Source organism: Schistocerca gregaria, chromosome 2 (genome assembly GCF_023897955.1).
Source record: "Schistocerca gregaria isolate iqSchGreg1 chromosome 2, iqSchGreg1.2, whole genome shotgun sequence".
Classification (NCBI taxonomy): domain Eukaryota; kingdom Metazoa; phylum Arthropoda; class Insecta; order Orthoptera; family Acrididae; genus Schistocerca; species Schistocerca gregaria.
The window spans coordinates 192197130-192213635 of record NC_064921.1 but is presented as its reverse complement, the minus strand read 5'-3'; the positions used below and the strand labels follow the sequence as shown (position 1 = coordinate 192213635).

At 44.4% G+C, this 16506-nt stretch overlaps 1 protein-coding gene across 1 annotated transcript in view; it reads left to right on the top strand.

Annotated features, from left to right (window-relative positions):
* LOC126335695 (protein Wnt-10b-like) overlaps positions 1-16506 on the top strand; it is a 537337-nt gene that overhangs the window by 83140 nt on the left and 437691 nt on the right. The window lies entirely within an intron of this gene.

Below are 16506 nucleotides of genomic sequence, written 5' to 3'. Positions count from 1 at the left end.
CATAGTTTACAAAATAATATTTCTCTTCTCTCAAAAATTACGACAAAACCTCGCAACTTATTAAACCTTAAATAAAATATAACTTTATGTAAGTTTCTCCAAAACACGTTTTAATATTTTCATATTCCATGTAATACAAAAATCTCTTCTGAACAAATTGTGAGTAAATTACTTATTTTTCGCAATGTTTGAAACTAACTAGCACTTATCTTTGAAACGTCTGCACGTATATGATAAAAGAAGCACGAAGTATATTGAAAACAATAACATCTGTCCAAACAAAATGGTTCAAATGGCTCGGAGCACTATGGGACTTAACATCTGAGGTCATCAGTCCCCTAGAACTTAGAACTAATTAAACCTAACTAACCTAAGGACATCACACACATCCATGCCCGAGGCAGGATTCGAACCTGCGACCGTAGCAGTCGCGGGGTTCCGGACCGAAGCCCCTAGAACCGTTTGTCCAAACAATAAAACCATATTTTACTACTTTATACGACCTGTTTAATTTATTCTAAATTAGTCAACAAGTCCTGTTAATCTTATGTTTCTGCAGAGTTACACTATATCAGAAGGTGCATTTTCAGGTTTCCCACTTTCAGAAATCTACGGTTGTTGCTGAGAATAATTTTTCATCTGAGAAAGCTTCTTTTCACAGTACAGAAACGTCAAAGAATCCTCTTTGAAGGCGAAGGGACACTGCAGGACAGCTTTGGGTAATTGTCTTCAAAAGCTGTGGCATTCCCAGAAAGACTGTCACTAATTTTGCACATTGTTGAATATCCAGGATACTGCTGGAGAACACTTTACAATTTGTTGGTCACGTTCTCAGCCACGTGACCACGAGTTCGACACAACTGATTGCCCAACTTGCACAATACCCAGGGCGTCAGACGGTTGATTAACAGAAGCTTCCAGTTCTGTGATGGGTTTTGACACCACTGAAAGAAGTTGGCGTTGACGCAAGCTAAAGCTCCAGGTAAGGTATCTGTAAAGACTTATTTCATACTTTTCACAACACTTGATTCATCGCTACCTAGCTCATAAAAGATTATCTTTATTTTGGCGTAGTCGGTACTGTAATATTTCGCAGCATTAAGCCAAGAACCAAATCGTGTAAGGACATCCTAAAGGGAATGGACAGGGGGGTGCTTGTTCTTTGAATTTCTTCACCCATAGCGGAGCTTTTCTTGCCACAGGAATTTCATTTGTCCACATCAGTCTAATTTGATCGCACCATCATATCAAACAAGTCCTTGAAGAATGATTGCATGATTGAAAATGCACCTGTACGCTCAAAAAACCGCGTTTGTTTGATGTCATTTTCAGCACATCTCTTCACACGGGTGCTGTCTTTGGCAGTATTATAGTATTGTTGCTCATTAAAGAGTTTTCCTACACTAATTTTACCTCGCATCATGTACAAAATAATATTTCCCTTTTAGTGCTGAAAATATTCTCTCGAAAATCACGAACGAAACCTTGCAACTTAATGCTACTGGAGCACTTTACTTTCGGCATTTTGAACCAGATTCAGTTTTTTATTCAGATTGAATTGTGTGACCACTTGTGCAAAATTTATTACGCTGGTGGCCTTTGTTTGCTTCGAGAGAGTTTTGTCGACCCCGTGCAGCAATTTCGTAAGTCAACGAACCGATCAGTGTTTTATGCTACTTGTTTACTATATTCCTGATAAATATAGCTTGCTAGTTATTGTTGTGTTTATTTGTGACAGAACCACATGAAACACTGAAACGTAAGCAACATTTTCATGTTTTTATTCTTTTGTCCTTAAAGATACGACGAATAAATACATTTTCTGCAATGTTTGACGAAACACTTCCTATAACCAAAAACAAGTGTAAATATGACTTTGTGCACAATAATAATACTCTTTCCTACACTGCAGCAGATTGTTGTAAAATGCATCTTAAAGTTGAGAAAAAATATGACTTCTCATTGACATCCGGGCGCTAGTCATCAAATACGGCACCATTGTTCGTTTCGCTCTGCACGTCATGGATGAAAAGTCCGAGCTGAATAGCATAATATCTCCATTGTGGAACCTGTGCTGATTTTTTACAGGAGCTGTCGCAAAAGGTCATAATGCGAGAGCTGTAAGTAGAATTCATAATTTTACCAGAGATTTACGCCAGGGATAAAGACCTATAATTGTCTGCATCCCTCCAATGACTCTTTCCGGAAAAAGAAATGATCTGCGCTTGTTTCCAGTCGCTTGGCACCTTTTATTGCGCCAGTGGCTTACATTAAAGTACTGCTAGACGGAGAGCATGTTCTTCTGCATAATCTGTGTAAAATCTTACTTTTCAAGACACAAAACAGTTAAAGATATTAGCTGCCAGTGGGCATTGAGTTATGTCAATGGGGCAAGTTGAAAATTGTTACTGAATTTCGTTGTTGATTCTTTCACTCAGTTTTTTTATATTTTATTATTATTACAGAGTCCATTAAGTTCCCTGACCGAACACGATGCGCTACCGTGCCGGCGATTACCAGGCAGATGCGCTGACCACTACGCCATCCGGACGCAGTGGTCGCTACAACAGCACGAGCTTCCCTAGCACGCCTCCGATGACACCCAAATTCTCAACTTACACCACACATTACTCATGTGTGACCCTGGTCATTAAAATCATTATTTGAAGAATCTCCTCGATTCCAGCTTATTGTGCTTCTACACCGAAGGGATCGTTGGCCGTCATCGACTTACTTAAGTATATGTGTACTGTCTGTGCTTTCGGACATGTCTGAAAGAGTACGCACCACATGCATATAATTTTACATGTGTCTCATCCTGTCGAGATATCTCTCCACAGCTGAGCGGTTTTAGTTGATTTTTTGCTGAGCGACCTGTAATTTCAATACATGGACCGAAGCGAAAGCCGAGTGCCGTATACCGCATGGAGAAAAGAGCAATCACGTGCGCTAGAGTTGCTTTCGTATCACTTGCAAACCCTGTTTATCACGTCACGTCCCTCTGTCATGTTACACTCAACGAGCGAGGTGCGCCAGATACGTGATTCTTTTTTATAGTTTCACTAATGTCATCAAACAGGAAGACAGCACCGGATGCTGCATATCAACTGCATTTGGTTTCCGATAACAGAGCATCTTCAGAAAACAATATTTTCGAAGAAAAATGATTAGGTGCTTGCTGACAACCAGCGCATCTTCTTCTACCTCCTCTTCGGGTTTGTCAGGGTCCGCTAATGGTGGGCGGTTATGATTCGGCAGCTATTTTCATTCTGTAGACTGATGCCCATCCTCGCACCGTAGTCACAATTAATCGACATTTAATTATAGCGAAACGTATAAAAAACGAGGCACACTTTCACATCACAACTTTCAATACGAAAAAGAGCAAACACGACAAGATCAGTATGCCAGTTATAGTCATATTATTACTACAAATAGTACCAAAAACTATGCTTTTTCGAGAGAGACTAGGATGATTTGGAACTTAGAAAACCTGCAATGCACAAGATTTCGTGTCTGTATGGAAATGTTTACATCGTATGGTCAATTTTCACAGTTCAGTACAAATGTGTGGCGCGTTGTGGTCACACGAGTATACAACAGACTGAAAAACTGGCGCTAGCGGAACACTGTTTATATGAGGACCATAGAACGAAATTTGACCGGACGCTGGTAGTTTCCAGAACATCTCGTTTTTTAAACAGTGTGTATAAGGAGGCAATGGAAATTAGGTTGATTGGCAATATGATTAATAGAGATAAGGGACTTAGCAGAACGTGGAACCCCGAACTATCTAGCATCAGAACGCAAAGATTTTTGGTGCAGGCGACCGATGTGTATGCGGATAGTCTTTGAGTGCGATATCTCGTTGGCGGTTGTATTTTTGTCAGTTGTGGTACCACAAGTCCGGTCCTGGGGACAACATCTGTGGCAGGTGGCGCAAGCGTCGTGTACGGTGCGAGGGCTAATACAAGACGACAGTTTCCAGACTTGGCATCTGTTTTCAAGGGGTGCAGCAGCAGTAGCAGCAGCAGGGTTTGTCGTGAAAATGGAACAGACCTGGATTTCCGAAGTATCGGCTCATGTTGATTGTAGGATCCGATAGAAAACTTTCAGTCTTTTACATTAAATGCGATTATGTAGAGGGTCAGTGATTAGTCCCTGCCGAAAGCGTCTGTCTTCCGAAAATCTTACTGGACATCGCTTCAAGTTCTGGCGTTATGATTCTTCCTAATAAACAACAACATAGTCAGCGAACAGGTTCACAGAAATTCACATGTCGTTCAGTAGATCTTTTAAATGTGTCGTGTGCAGTGCCAGTCCTACAACATATCGCTTCAAGTTCTTCTGAAGTATGTTTTGGAGCTATAGTTCAGCATTACTGTAGCTAGTTTATCTTACTGCGAAACTCTCATGTGTATCGAGTAGTAAAGGGAGTCTCCGTCCGTGGGCTCTGGCGGGCCCGTTGATGGATGTCATTGGACGCGATATGGAGGGGCGTGGCTTCAGCACACTGCCTTCCTGGCCATTGGCAGATTTCGAGACCTGGAGACGCAACTACTTCGTCAGGTAGGCTAATTGGCTGGTTTGTGGGATTAATGGGACCAGACTGCGACGGTCATCGGTCCCTGTGGTTAATTCTTCAGTTGGTATCACGCGCCTGAGTACAGCTCGTGGCAGTACCACGAATCGAAACCGAGTCCTCTGCATGGCAGCAGTCCAGTTCCTTTTTCTGTCCCCTTGAGCCCTTCCTTGCACTCGCCAATATTCAGCCTTATCAGTCTGCCTGGCATCACTGCTGTTAATAATCTACCCTAGAACCTCAAACCAAAAGGTTGAAATCTGGAAATTTAAATTAAAAGAAAAGTCTTATCTTCTTAACAAAGAGCCAACACTTTTACTTAGAACGTAAATGCCATACTGAACTGCAATGAACTTTCTTGAAACAGTTAATCTGGACGTCCAGGGAAGGAGGTAGATACTTATTAATTATAGAAGTGAAAAGTTCATGAACTTCATAAGCTTGTGTCTTCTGCAGCGGTAAAGCTTGTGTTCCTTAACATATAGGGTGTTAGGGATATAGGTGCAGATACTGATAACTGGCACCTTAATATGTATTCATTTCAGCCGGCCGTTGTGACCGAGCGGTTCTAGGCGCTTGAGTCCGGAACTACGTGTCTGCTACAGTCGCAGATTGGAATCCTGCCTCGGGCATGGATGTGTGTGATGTCCTTAGGTTAGTTAGTTTTAAATAGTTCTACGTCTAGGTGACTGGTGACCTCAGATGTTAAGTCCCATAATCCTTAGAGCCATTTTAACCATTTTGTATTCATTTCATTGTGTTAGTTTTCTTCTGATTCGAGCAGTGTTCCCACAAATACATCACATAATTCTCTATCTCATGGTTTTTGCGTGGCTGCAGGTCCACCACTCAGTGGACTATGTCTGTCAGTGTAAATTATCCGTTTTGCGTCCGCGCATTCACATTTCAATGCCCGACCTGCTGCCCAGGGGAAAATAAACATTAATGACTTGCTTTTGCAAGGCGTACTTGGAGGTACTAACAAACCCGAAAACATAGTACTTATAATAGCTATAGTTAATAGTCTGCAAATGGAAACTGATGTAACACTGCTCAGTACACTGTCCTCAGTCATTAGCAGATACGCTGTATATCTGCATTTATCCCCCTTACGGCCTGTACGTGTTAAATTAAAGTTAAAAAATAAAGGAAAGGAAATCTTTTGGGAAGCAGAGTGAACCTCTCGTCACTCTGTCATTCCTTCCATGACTACCTCACAACGCTTACTTTTTCCCTTGAAATAAATCGTAGAATAAGTGCTACAAACTCCTGTTTCGGTATAAATTCAAAATCCTATATTCGATTATCGCTTTTAGGAAGATGTCGACGTAGAGATCAATATTCAGTCCAGTAAAGTCAGGCGTGCTACATGACTCTTGGTACTTCGATCTAGGTGTGCCATTTGTAACAGTGGAAACTTTAAGAGATTTTGAAAGCCAGGCTTGTATCTGGGATGGTTTTGCAGCTACTGATTCTCACCAGTAATACCGAGAATGAAGGTTTTTAGACTACGACAACCACTCAGCTGCTGAGGCGGACTTACTGATCAATAGTCGGCCGTATTTGTTCCAAAGAAGTTCGTCTGATCGCCGCCGCCTCTTGTGACAGTCCCAGTGCAAAGATTAACAGAACTCAGACAGCACTAGCGGTGTCGTCTGAAGAGCGGAGTCCCAAATTATGATTGATACTGACTCATGAAAAGGCATCCGACGTGATTGTGGCGCACGACGGAAATTAACAAACTTTGAACACGGAATGGTAGTTGTAGCAGACCAATGGGACATTACATTTTGGAAATTGTTAGGTAATTCAATATTCCGATATCCACAGTGTCAAGAGTGTGCCGAGAATACCAAATTTCAGGCATTACCTCTCACCACAGACAACGCAATGGCCGCAGGCCTTCACTTAAAGATAGAGAGTTTGCGTAGAGTTGTCACTGGTAAAATAACGCATCCGTTAGGACTGTGAGGCGTAATTTGGCGTTAATGTGTTATGGCAGCAGCCGACCGACGCAATTGCACTTGCTAAGAGCACGAAATCGCCTGCAGCGCCTCTCCTGGGATCTTGATAATATCTGTTGGACCCTAGACAACTGTAAAACAGTACCCTTGTCGGATGTGTCCCGATTTCAATTGGTAGGAGGTAGTAGAAGAGTTCGAGTGTGGTGCAGACACCGTGAAGCCATGGACGTAAGCTGTCAACAAGGCACTGTGGTGGCTATATAATCGTGTAGGCTGTGTTTGCACGGAATGTTCTGGGTCCTCCGGTTCAACTGAGCCTTTGCTAGACTGTAAATGGTTTTGTTGGCTACTTGGAGACCATTTGCAACAGTTCGTCGACTTCACGTTCCCAAATAACTATGTCATGTCCGCCAACCACAATTGTTCACGATTGCTTTGATGAACATCATGGACAATTCGAGCGAATCATTTGGTTACCCAGATCGCCCCTCATTCCCATCGAATATTTATGAGACATAATCAAGAGGTCAGTTCGTGCACAACATCCAGCACCGGCAACATTTTCGCAATTGTGGACGGTTATAGAGGCAGCATGGCTGACTGTTTCTGCTGGGGACTTCCAACGACTTATTGTGTCAATGCCACGTCGAGGTGCTGTTCTGCGCCGGACAAAAGGTTGTGTGACACGAATTAGAAGGTATCACACCTCAGTGTAGTGTGAACTTTATCCCAGTCACTATACAATGATGAGTCTTGTAGTTTTGTCTCTATCAAGTGGTACTTTAATATTCAGAGACTGTTGTAAGTACTCAGAAATTCCCCTGGGAATGGACTGCACAAAATTCAGTAAATCTTCATAACTACACTACTGGCCATTGAAATTGCTGCAACAAGAAGAAATGCAGATGATAAACGGGTATTCATTGGACAAATACGTTATACTAGAACTGACATGTGATTACATTTTCACGCAATTTGGTTGCATAGATCCTGAGAAATCAGTTCCCAGAACAGCCACATCTGGCCGTAATAACGGCATTGATATGCCTGGGCACTGACTCATAAAGAGCTTGGATGGCGTGTACAGATACAGCTGCCAATCCAGCTTCAACACGGTACCACATTTCATCAAGAGTAGTGATTGGCGTATTGTGTCGAGCCAGTTGCTCGGTCACCATTGACCAGACGTTTTCAAATGGTGAGAGATCTGGAGAATGTCCTGGCCATGGCAGTAGTTCTGTATCAGAAAGGCCCGTACAGGACGTGCAACATGCGGTCGTGTATTTTCCTGCTGAAATGTAGGGTTTCACAAAGATCGAATGAAGGGTAGAGCCACGGGTCGTAACACATCTGAAATGTAACGTCCACTGCTCAAAATGCCGTCAATGCGAACAAGAGGTGACCAAGACGTGTAACCAATGGCACCCCATACCGTCACGCCGGGTGATAGGGCAGTATGGCGATGACGAATACACCCTTCCAATGTGCGTTCACCGCGATTTTGCCAAACATGGATGCGACTATCATGATGCTTGGTTCATCCGAAAAAATGACGTTTTGCCATTCGTGCACCCAGGTTCGTCGTTGAGTACACCATCGCAGGCGCTCCTGTCTGTGATGTAGGGGTCAAGGGTAACCGCAGCCATGGTCTGTGATGTAGGGGTCAAGGGTAACCGCAGCCATGGTCTCCGAGCTGATAGTCCATGCTGCTGCAAACGTCGTCGAACTGTTCGTGCAATGGTTGTTGTCTTGCAAACGTCCCCATCGGTTGACTCAGGGATCGAGACGTGGCTGCACGATCCGTTAGTCATGCGGATAAAATGCCTTTCATCTCGACTGCTAGTGATACGAGGCCGTTGGGTTCCAGCACGGCATTCCATATTACCCTCTCGAACCCACCGACTCCATATTCTGCTAACAGTCATTGGATTTCGACCAACGCGAGCAGCAGTGTCTGGATACGATAAACCGCAATCGCGATAGGCTACAATCCGACATTTATCAAAGTTGAAAACGTGATGGTACGCATTTAACCTCCTTACACGAGGCACCACAACAACGTTTCTCGCGGCAACGCCGGTCAACTGCTGTTTGTGTATGAGAAATCGGCTCGAACCTTTCCTCATGTCAGCACGTTGTATATGTCGTCACCGGCATCAGCCTTGTGTGAATGTTCTAAAAAGCTAGTCATTTGCATATCACAGCATCTTCTTCCTGTCGGTTAAATTTCGCGTCTGTAGCACCTCAGCTTCCTAGTGTACCAATTTTAATGGCCAGTAGTGTATATTGCCTTAAAGCGAACTAATATTTTGCGTTTAGTTCCAGTCAAGCTCCTCCTAGAGCACACCAAAGACCTCAGTGCTGTACCAACGAGTGCTTTATCGCCCAGCACAACAGCACTGGTGCTATGAATACAGGTGGTGGCTGAGTAACACATTATTTTTCCCACCAGATCTCCTCCAGATTGTCAAACCACTGTGATTATTGGGTAGGCATGGAGTGCTGGGGAACTTCGTGAAATCCTCCCTCCGAAAAACTGCAGGAAATGCAGCGAAAATTTAAAAAATAAATTCTGTTTTTGTTCAGTAAAATATTTGAAGTACCATCATATTCAATCTGTTGAATGCATTGTGCTGACGTAGCTGCACCGCCGGTTCTGTTTATACGTCCACATCTCGACAGACAGTGCTGAGATGGATTTTCAGTTACGAACCTGCAAGGTGGAAAAGCAGCGCAGGGCCCCTCGCCTCCCTTTGAGATGTTACCATTAGCGGCCTGTATTATTCATCGCGCCGGCGGCTAGCTCGCTACTTACATAATTTTTCTGTTTCTGCGACATCAAAGGGCGGGATGAATAATTCGCTGAATTCTGGCGGGCCCCGCCTGTCCGCCGCGTGTGCTGCTCGTTAAAATTTACATTAGAGGCCGCGGCGGCAGCGTGCTGGCCGCTCGCTGCGCCCTGAGCCCTGCGGCCTGTGGCGAGCGCTCGTTGCAAAGGCTGCGGGCGGGCGGCACGGCACGAGCCTGTCAAAAGGCTGCTGCTCCACTCGCGGGTCCTCCACACTGGGAGCGCCACTGAAGAATTCTAGCGTACACGTAAAATAATACCTCTCATTGTAACATGAAATATCAGTCAAGTTTTCATTTTACGCAGGTTGTAACTGGTATGACTGCAGATAATTTTATACGTGGTATTTTAATTTGTATGTACATCAGTGTGTTCATTTATTTTTTTATTTTTTTATTTTATTTTTATTTTATTTTATTTTATTTTATTTTTTTTTATTGCGTCGTACAGTTTCTTCATAAACACCTCACAACTCACAAACTTTACGACCTGATGTTTTATGCACGGTCGAACTGCACAATTGAGTCGGTATAAACTGACCGCTTTGCGTCTACATCTACATCCATACTCCGCAAGCCACCTGACGGTGTGTTGCGGAGGGTACCTTGAGTACCTCTATCGGTTCTCCCTTCTATTCCAGTTTCGTACTGTCCGTGGAAAGAAGGATTGTTGGTAAGCCTCTGTGTGGGCTCTAATCTCTCTGATATTATCCCGATGGTCTCTTCGCGATATATACGTAGGAGGGAGCAATATACTGCTTGACTCCTCGGTGAAGGGATGTTCTCGAAACTTCAACAAAAGCGCGTACCGAGCTACTGTGCGTCTCTCTTGCAGAGTCTTCCACTGGAGTTTATCTGTCATCTCCGTAACGCTTTCGCGATTACTAAATGATCCTGTAACGAAGCGCGCTGCTCTCCGTTGGATCTTCTCTATCTCTTCTATGAACCCTATCTGGTACGGATCCCACACTGGTGAGCAACATTCTAGCAGTGGGCGAACAAGTGTACTGTAAAAATGGTTCAAATGGCTCTGAGCACTATGGGACTAAACATCTGAGGTCATCAGTCCCCTAGAACGTAGAACTACTTAAACCTAACTAACCTAAGGACATCACACATGAATGCCCGAAGCAGGATTCGAACCTGCGACCGAAGAGCCTAGAACCGCTCGGCCACTCCGGCCGGCCAAGTGTACTGTAACCTGCTTCCTTTGTTTTCGGATTGCATTGCCTTAGGATTCTTCCAATGAATCTCAGTCTGGCATCTGCTTTGCCGACGATCAACTTTATATGATCATTCCATGTTAAGTCACTCCTAATGCCTACTCCCAGATAACTGCTTCTAGTTGCTGACCTGCTATATTGTAGCTAAATGATAAGGGATCTTTCTATGTATTCGCAGCACATTACACTTGTCTACATTGAGATTCCCTGCACTACGCGTCAATTCGCTGCAGATCCTCCTGCATTTCAGTACAATTTTCCATTGTTATAACCTCTCGATATACTACAGCATCATCCGCAAAAAGCCTCAGTCAACTTCCGATGTTATTCACAAGGTCATTTATATATATTGTGAATACCAACGGTCCTACGACACTCCCGCGCCGCACACCTCAAATCAGTGTTACCTCGGAAGACTTCTCTCCATTGAGAATGACATGCCTACGTTCTGTTATTTAGGAACTCTTCAGTCCAATCACACAATTGGTCTTATAGTCCATATACTCTTACTTTGTTCATTAAACGACTGTGGGGAACTGTATCGTCCAAGCGTATTTACTTCAACAACTATCCTTCTGCTCACTGGAAAATAATCTTTAATGGCTTGCTATTGTCATGTGTACTTGGAGATATTTACCAATCTAAAAACATACTATTCCTAATATCAGATTTTACTAGTCTGCAGATGACGTAAATATTAATTTAATATGGTTCAGTACACCGTGCTACGTCACCAGCAATATCTCCACTTACACGCGTTACACCCCGTATACGAAACAGGTGAAATACGCTCAGACTTCGATGAGTTCCAAAGAAGGCAGATGTTGAGAGGTATGAATGATACCAAGCCGGCCGCTGAGGCCGAGCGGTTCTAGGCTCTTCAGTCCGGAACCGCGCTGCTGCTACGCTCGCAGCTTCGAATCCTGCCTCGGGCATGAATGAGTGTGACGTCCTTAGGTTAGTTAGGTTTAACTGGTTCGAAGTCTAGGGGACTGATGACCTCAGATGTTAAGTCCCATAGTGCTTAGAGCCATTTGAACCCTTTTTGAATGATACCAAACCGTCACACTAATAAACAATCGTTGCAAAATACTGATACAAATTATTTGCAGAAGAATGGAAAAATTTGCAGAGGCCCACATCGGGAAAGACCAGTTTGCGTTCCGGAGAAATGTCTGTCAGGCATCTCAATACTGGCAGCACGACTTATCTTAGAAGAAAGGTTGAACAAAGGCAAACCTAGGTTTATCGCAATTTTTAATCTAGAGAAAATTTTTGACTATTGACTTAATTACAGTACACTCTCCGTCCGAAACGTTTCGTGACAGATTTTATACCTGACGTATAAATGATATCAGTGCATTAGTTACAAGGGAAGTTCAATAACTCATGCAAGACAGTTATCTTCTGGAACAGTTACGGTCAAAAAGATGCCGGATTTGTTGTGGGACGTCGTGGAATATTTCCCTTTCAGCCCCTCTAAATACATGAAATTCCGATAGGTGGCGACGCTAAACGTAATCTTCAAAATGGCGTCTGTAATATAGGTGCGTTCCAAATTTTAATTTCTTTTGGCGGAAAACCATAATATCACAGATATTCATAGACGCTTTCATTACGTCTATGGAGATTGGCAGCGGACAGAAGCACAGTGAGTGGGCGACGCGTCTGTCATCATCGCAGCAAGGTCGAGCAAACCTGTCCCAGGCCGGCCTGCTGCACACAGCTGTGACACCTGCAGTGTAAGAACGTACGGACAGTCTCATTCGAGATGATGGTCGGATCACAATAAAACACAGGCGCTGAACAGCTGGGCGTGTCTGTTTGTAGTGCTGACTCAATCAGTTGTGGACTCACCGCCTAACAGAAGATCATAAACAGCAACGAAGGATCATCTGGGTTTCGCGTTACGACGCTGATAGTGACAATTTTTTGTCGAACATCGTCACAGGCGATGAGACATGGGTTTATAACTTCGAAACGTAGAGAAAACGACCATCCATGGAGTGGTACCACACACCTGTCCTCTGAAGAAAAAGTTCAAAGCACCACCATGAGCTGGTATAGTCAAAGTGACGCTCTTCTAGAACTTTCAAGGGGTTATTCTATTTGATGTTTCCCTCAACGTGCAATTCATCTGTCAGTTAGGCTATTCGAAGCCGTGTACCCACTGGGTTCAAATGGCTCTAAGCACTGTGGGACTTAACGTCTGAGGTCATCATCAGCCCCATAGACTTAGAACTACTTAAACCTGACTAACCTTAGGACATCACACACATCCATGTCCGAGGCAGGATTCGAACCTGCGACCTTAGCAGCAGCTTGGTTCCGGTCTGTGCGCCTAGAACCGCCCAGCCACTTCGGCCGGCCACATTTCATTGACATTATCTTTCTTACACGTAGTTTAATAAACTACCTGAAGTGTTTCGCCGTTTCCGAGTTATTTAGTATTGAAGTTATCCAATGAGGTCGTCGAACGCGCAAATTCAAGCTACATGTCGAAGTGTCGGCAAGCTTGTTATTCGTTTGGTTTCCTCCAGACGAACAATCGTAGTTTTTGCTCACCTAGCTTGAATTTATCATTTCGAAATGAAAATATTTTAATTGGTAATGAGCATTTGAAGAAGTGATAATTTACTGACTCACAGATGTCGGTGCGTTACCGCATTTTAAAGTGAGAAAATGCTTGAATTTACGTGCACAACTACCTGATTGGCTAACTTCAATGCTAAGTAACTCGGGAACGGAGCAACGTATCGAATTTTTTCCTTCAGAATTACTGCTCAGCACGACCTCCCTTGCAAATACCCTTAAGTTCTTATCAGACTTGTAAATAATAGATTTCAGCCATCTGTCGTCCTTTTTAAATTTTATTGGCTGATCTAGATTTCAGCTAGGAACTAGCCATTCTCAGCGCACTATCGTTTTTGATCAATACATGTAATTCCTGTTGATACTGAATGCTACTATTCAATGAACTGTGCACGAAGCCCGACCAGCAGTCATTACATGCATTGATCAAAAACGATAGAGCATGGAGAATGGTTAGTTTCTAGCTGAAATCTAGATCTGCCAATAAAATCTAAAAAGGACGACTGATAGCTGAAATCTATTATTTACAAGTCAATGTAACAGTCGCTGCGTGCAACAGCCTTCTGAATGTAAGGTAACCTGATGACTTATCAGACTGTTTATGACCACCTAGTATAGCAGGTATTGAAACGCGAAAAGGACACCACGCGGCCATGGCATACGTCCTACCACTCCTGCAGGCGGGATGAGGTTCTCCTCACTCGCCTCCGCATCGGGCACAGTCCCTTAACGTATGGTTTTTTATTCCGGCGGGGAGCCCCCAATCTGCAGTGCTTGTGGCGTCCAGATAACTGTCCGCCACATTTTACCTGACAGTCTTTTATTCTCTGACTAGAGGACGGTGGTTTCCTTGCCACCGGATTTGCCTTCTATTTTGCAAGACGACGCAACGACTGTGGTTAAGGTTTTACGATTTTGTGTCCTGTCCAATTTGTTGCCTCGGATTTTAGGGAGATGTTTTTAATGTACTGCTGGGTGAATGGCTCACCCAGGTTTTAGGTGAGAGGTTCGCCAGTCACGATTACCTACTTGTTTCACTTCGATGTCTGTTCTCTTTTCCTTGTGTTTCCTCTCCTTTTTAGTGCGTTTCTTCTCCTCTTGTTTTGCATCTGTATGTGAGGATTTGGAACTGCGTCAGGTCTGTGTCTTTTAGTCGTTCTACTTGTTCGCTGTCCGTCTTCGTCCCTTCACCGCATGTGTTCCTGTTTGTATGCGTTTGGGCGCTGATGACCATGCTGTTTAGCGCCCGAAAACCTCAGACCGCACACACACACACACACACACACACACACACACACACACACACACACAGCAACGTAAATGTCTGCATTTCCTAATGGTCAGAATGTAAATGCTAGCCTTTCTTCATGTTACTTGGTCGTCAAGTGTTTAGCACATTTCTTTTAAATATCCTGAGTTGTAATGAGAAGCACGTATTTGGAATAATGCTGAGGAAAGCTGAAGATGCTACTCAGTGATAAGCGCACTTTCTCCAAGCATTTCACGTTTACGTGTGCGTTGAGGCACCTAATTTCTTCCTTTCTTAAGCCATTTTTCATTTTTACATCCAAAACAGTGCGCTCGCTGTGCAAAACAGTCACCTCCGAATATCAGACTTCTGTGTCGTGACTCTATATTGTGTTTTTCCTGTGTGCCGATTACTAGCGCAAAAAAAGGCAGTAACGTAGCGTTCTTCGGCTTCACCTCTCTATCTTGTGTTCTGTTCGCACGAGTGTAAACTGTTGTTGACATGTACAAACATATGGTAGTTATCACTTGCGAATTGCCTGCGAACGCACACTCACTTGTGTCCTTTCCCGTTCGGTCCGGTGCAGCGAGCACTATATGTAGCTGGTTGTACGGTACGATGCCAGAGTGAGTCCTTCCAGGAGAAGACACGGCGGGTCCAGTAATCGCCATCGCGGTGAACGGCGCCGCGGATCTTGGGGCCGGTGTCCGCTGCCCCACCGGCATTCCGGCCGTTTTTCTGAATCGCCCGGAATGTCTGTCTATAGGCTGCGGGCAGGGCTCCATGTTTTGGTGCTCCCTATCCCTCCCCCCTCCCCTCTCGGAAGGTCGCACCGTGGGAAACTCCTTTGAGAGGTGGACCACCGCCGCGCTCTCTCCTGCGTCCTTTCGGTCCCCCCCCCCCCCCCATCCCCCTCCCCCCACCAACCGCCACAGCCAGCTACTCGTCGCGATCTCCGCTGCTCCCTACATCCAGCCGCAGTATTTACGTTACTCTCTCACAACAGCAAAGTGTGCCATAGACCCAGCGGCAACAGAAACTCACTTCGTCATGCGATTAAGCACAGCCGATCTCTATTGCGAAGTGGCGTGCGTTGTTATCTCGGACTGCAGACTCGGAAAGTGGTGGAAACGGCAGCGCGGTAGCCGAGCCGCAAATGGCTCTTGTTGTATCACCCATACCAGTTCGCTCGACATACAAATAAAAATTAGAAATTTCAGAAATACATCTTTCATTTATAAATGAGAAGAGCAAAATACTCCAAACTTCAGTCCATCTTTTAAAAAGCTATATAGGGTGATTTTTTCCGCCGTGTTAAAACCCCATGGACTGATCGATGAGAGAGTACGAACAAAACAGGTTCAAAATGGTTCAAATGGCTCTGAGCACTGTGAGACTTAACTGCTGTGGTCATCAGTCCCCTGGAACTTAGAACTACTTAAACCTAACTAACCTAAGGCCATCACACACATCCATGCCCGAGGCAGGATTCGAACCTGCGACCGTAGCGGTCGCGTGGTTCCAGACTATAGCGCCTAGAACCGCTCGCCCACAAAACAGGTCTACTGAACTTATGTCTTGCAATGGTTTCCATGCCAAACGATTTCTTCAATCATACTTTGTTACAAAGACAGCGGCTTAATGTGCGCTGTACCATGCAGCTACTGTCACAGTACTCATGGTTTCTGTGGTGTCACCGCCAGACACCACACTTGCTAGGTGGTAGCCTTTAAATCGGCCGCGGTCCGTTAGTATACGTCGGACCCGCGTGTCGCCACTATCAGTGATTGCAGAACGAGCGCCGCCACACGGCAGGTCTAGAGAGACTTCCTAGCACTCGCCCCAGTTGTACAGCCGACTTTGCTAGCGATGGTTCACTGACTACTTACGTTCTCCATTTGCCGAGACGATAGTTTAGCATAGCCTTCACCTACGTCCTTTGCTACGATCTAACAATGCGCCACTATCAGTTACTATTGATATTGTGAATCATGTACCGTCAGTTCCGACGTTCATCATTAATGGATTAAAGTTAATCATTCCACCAGC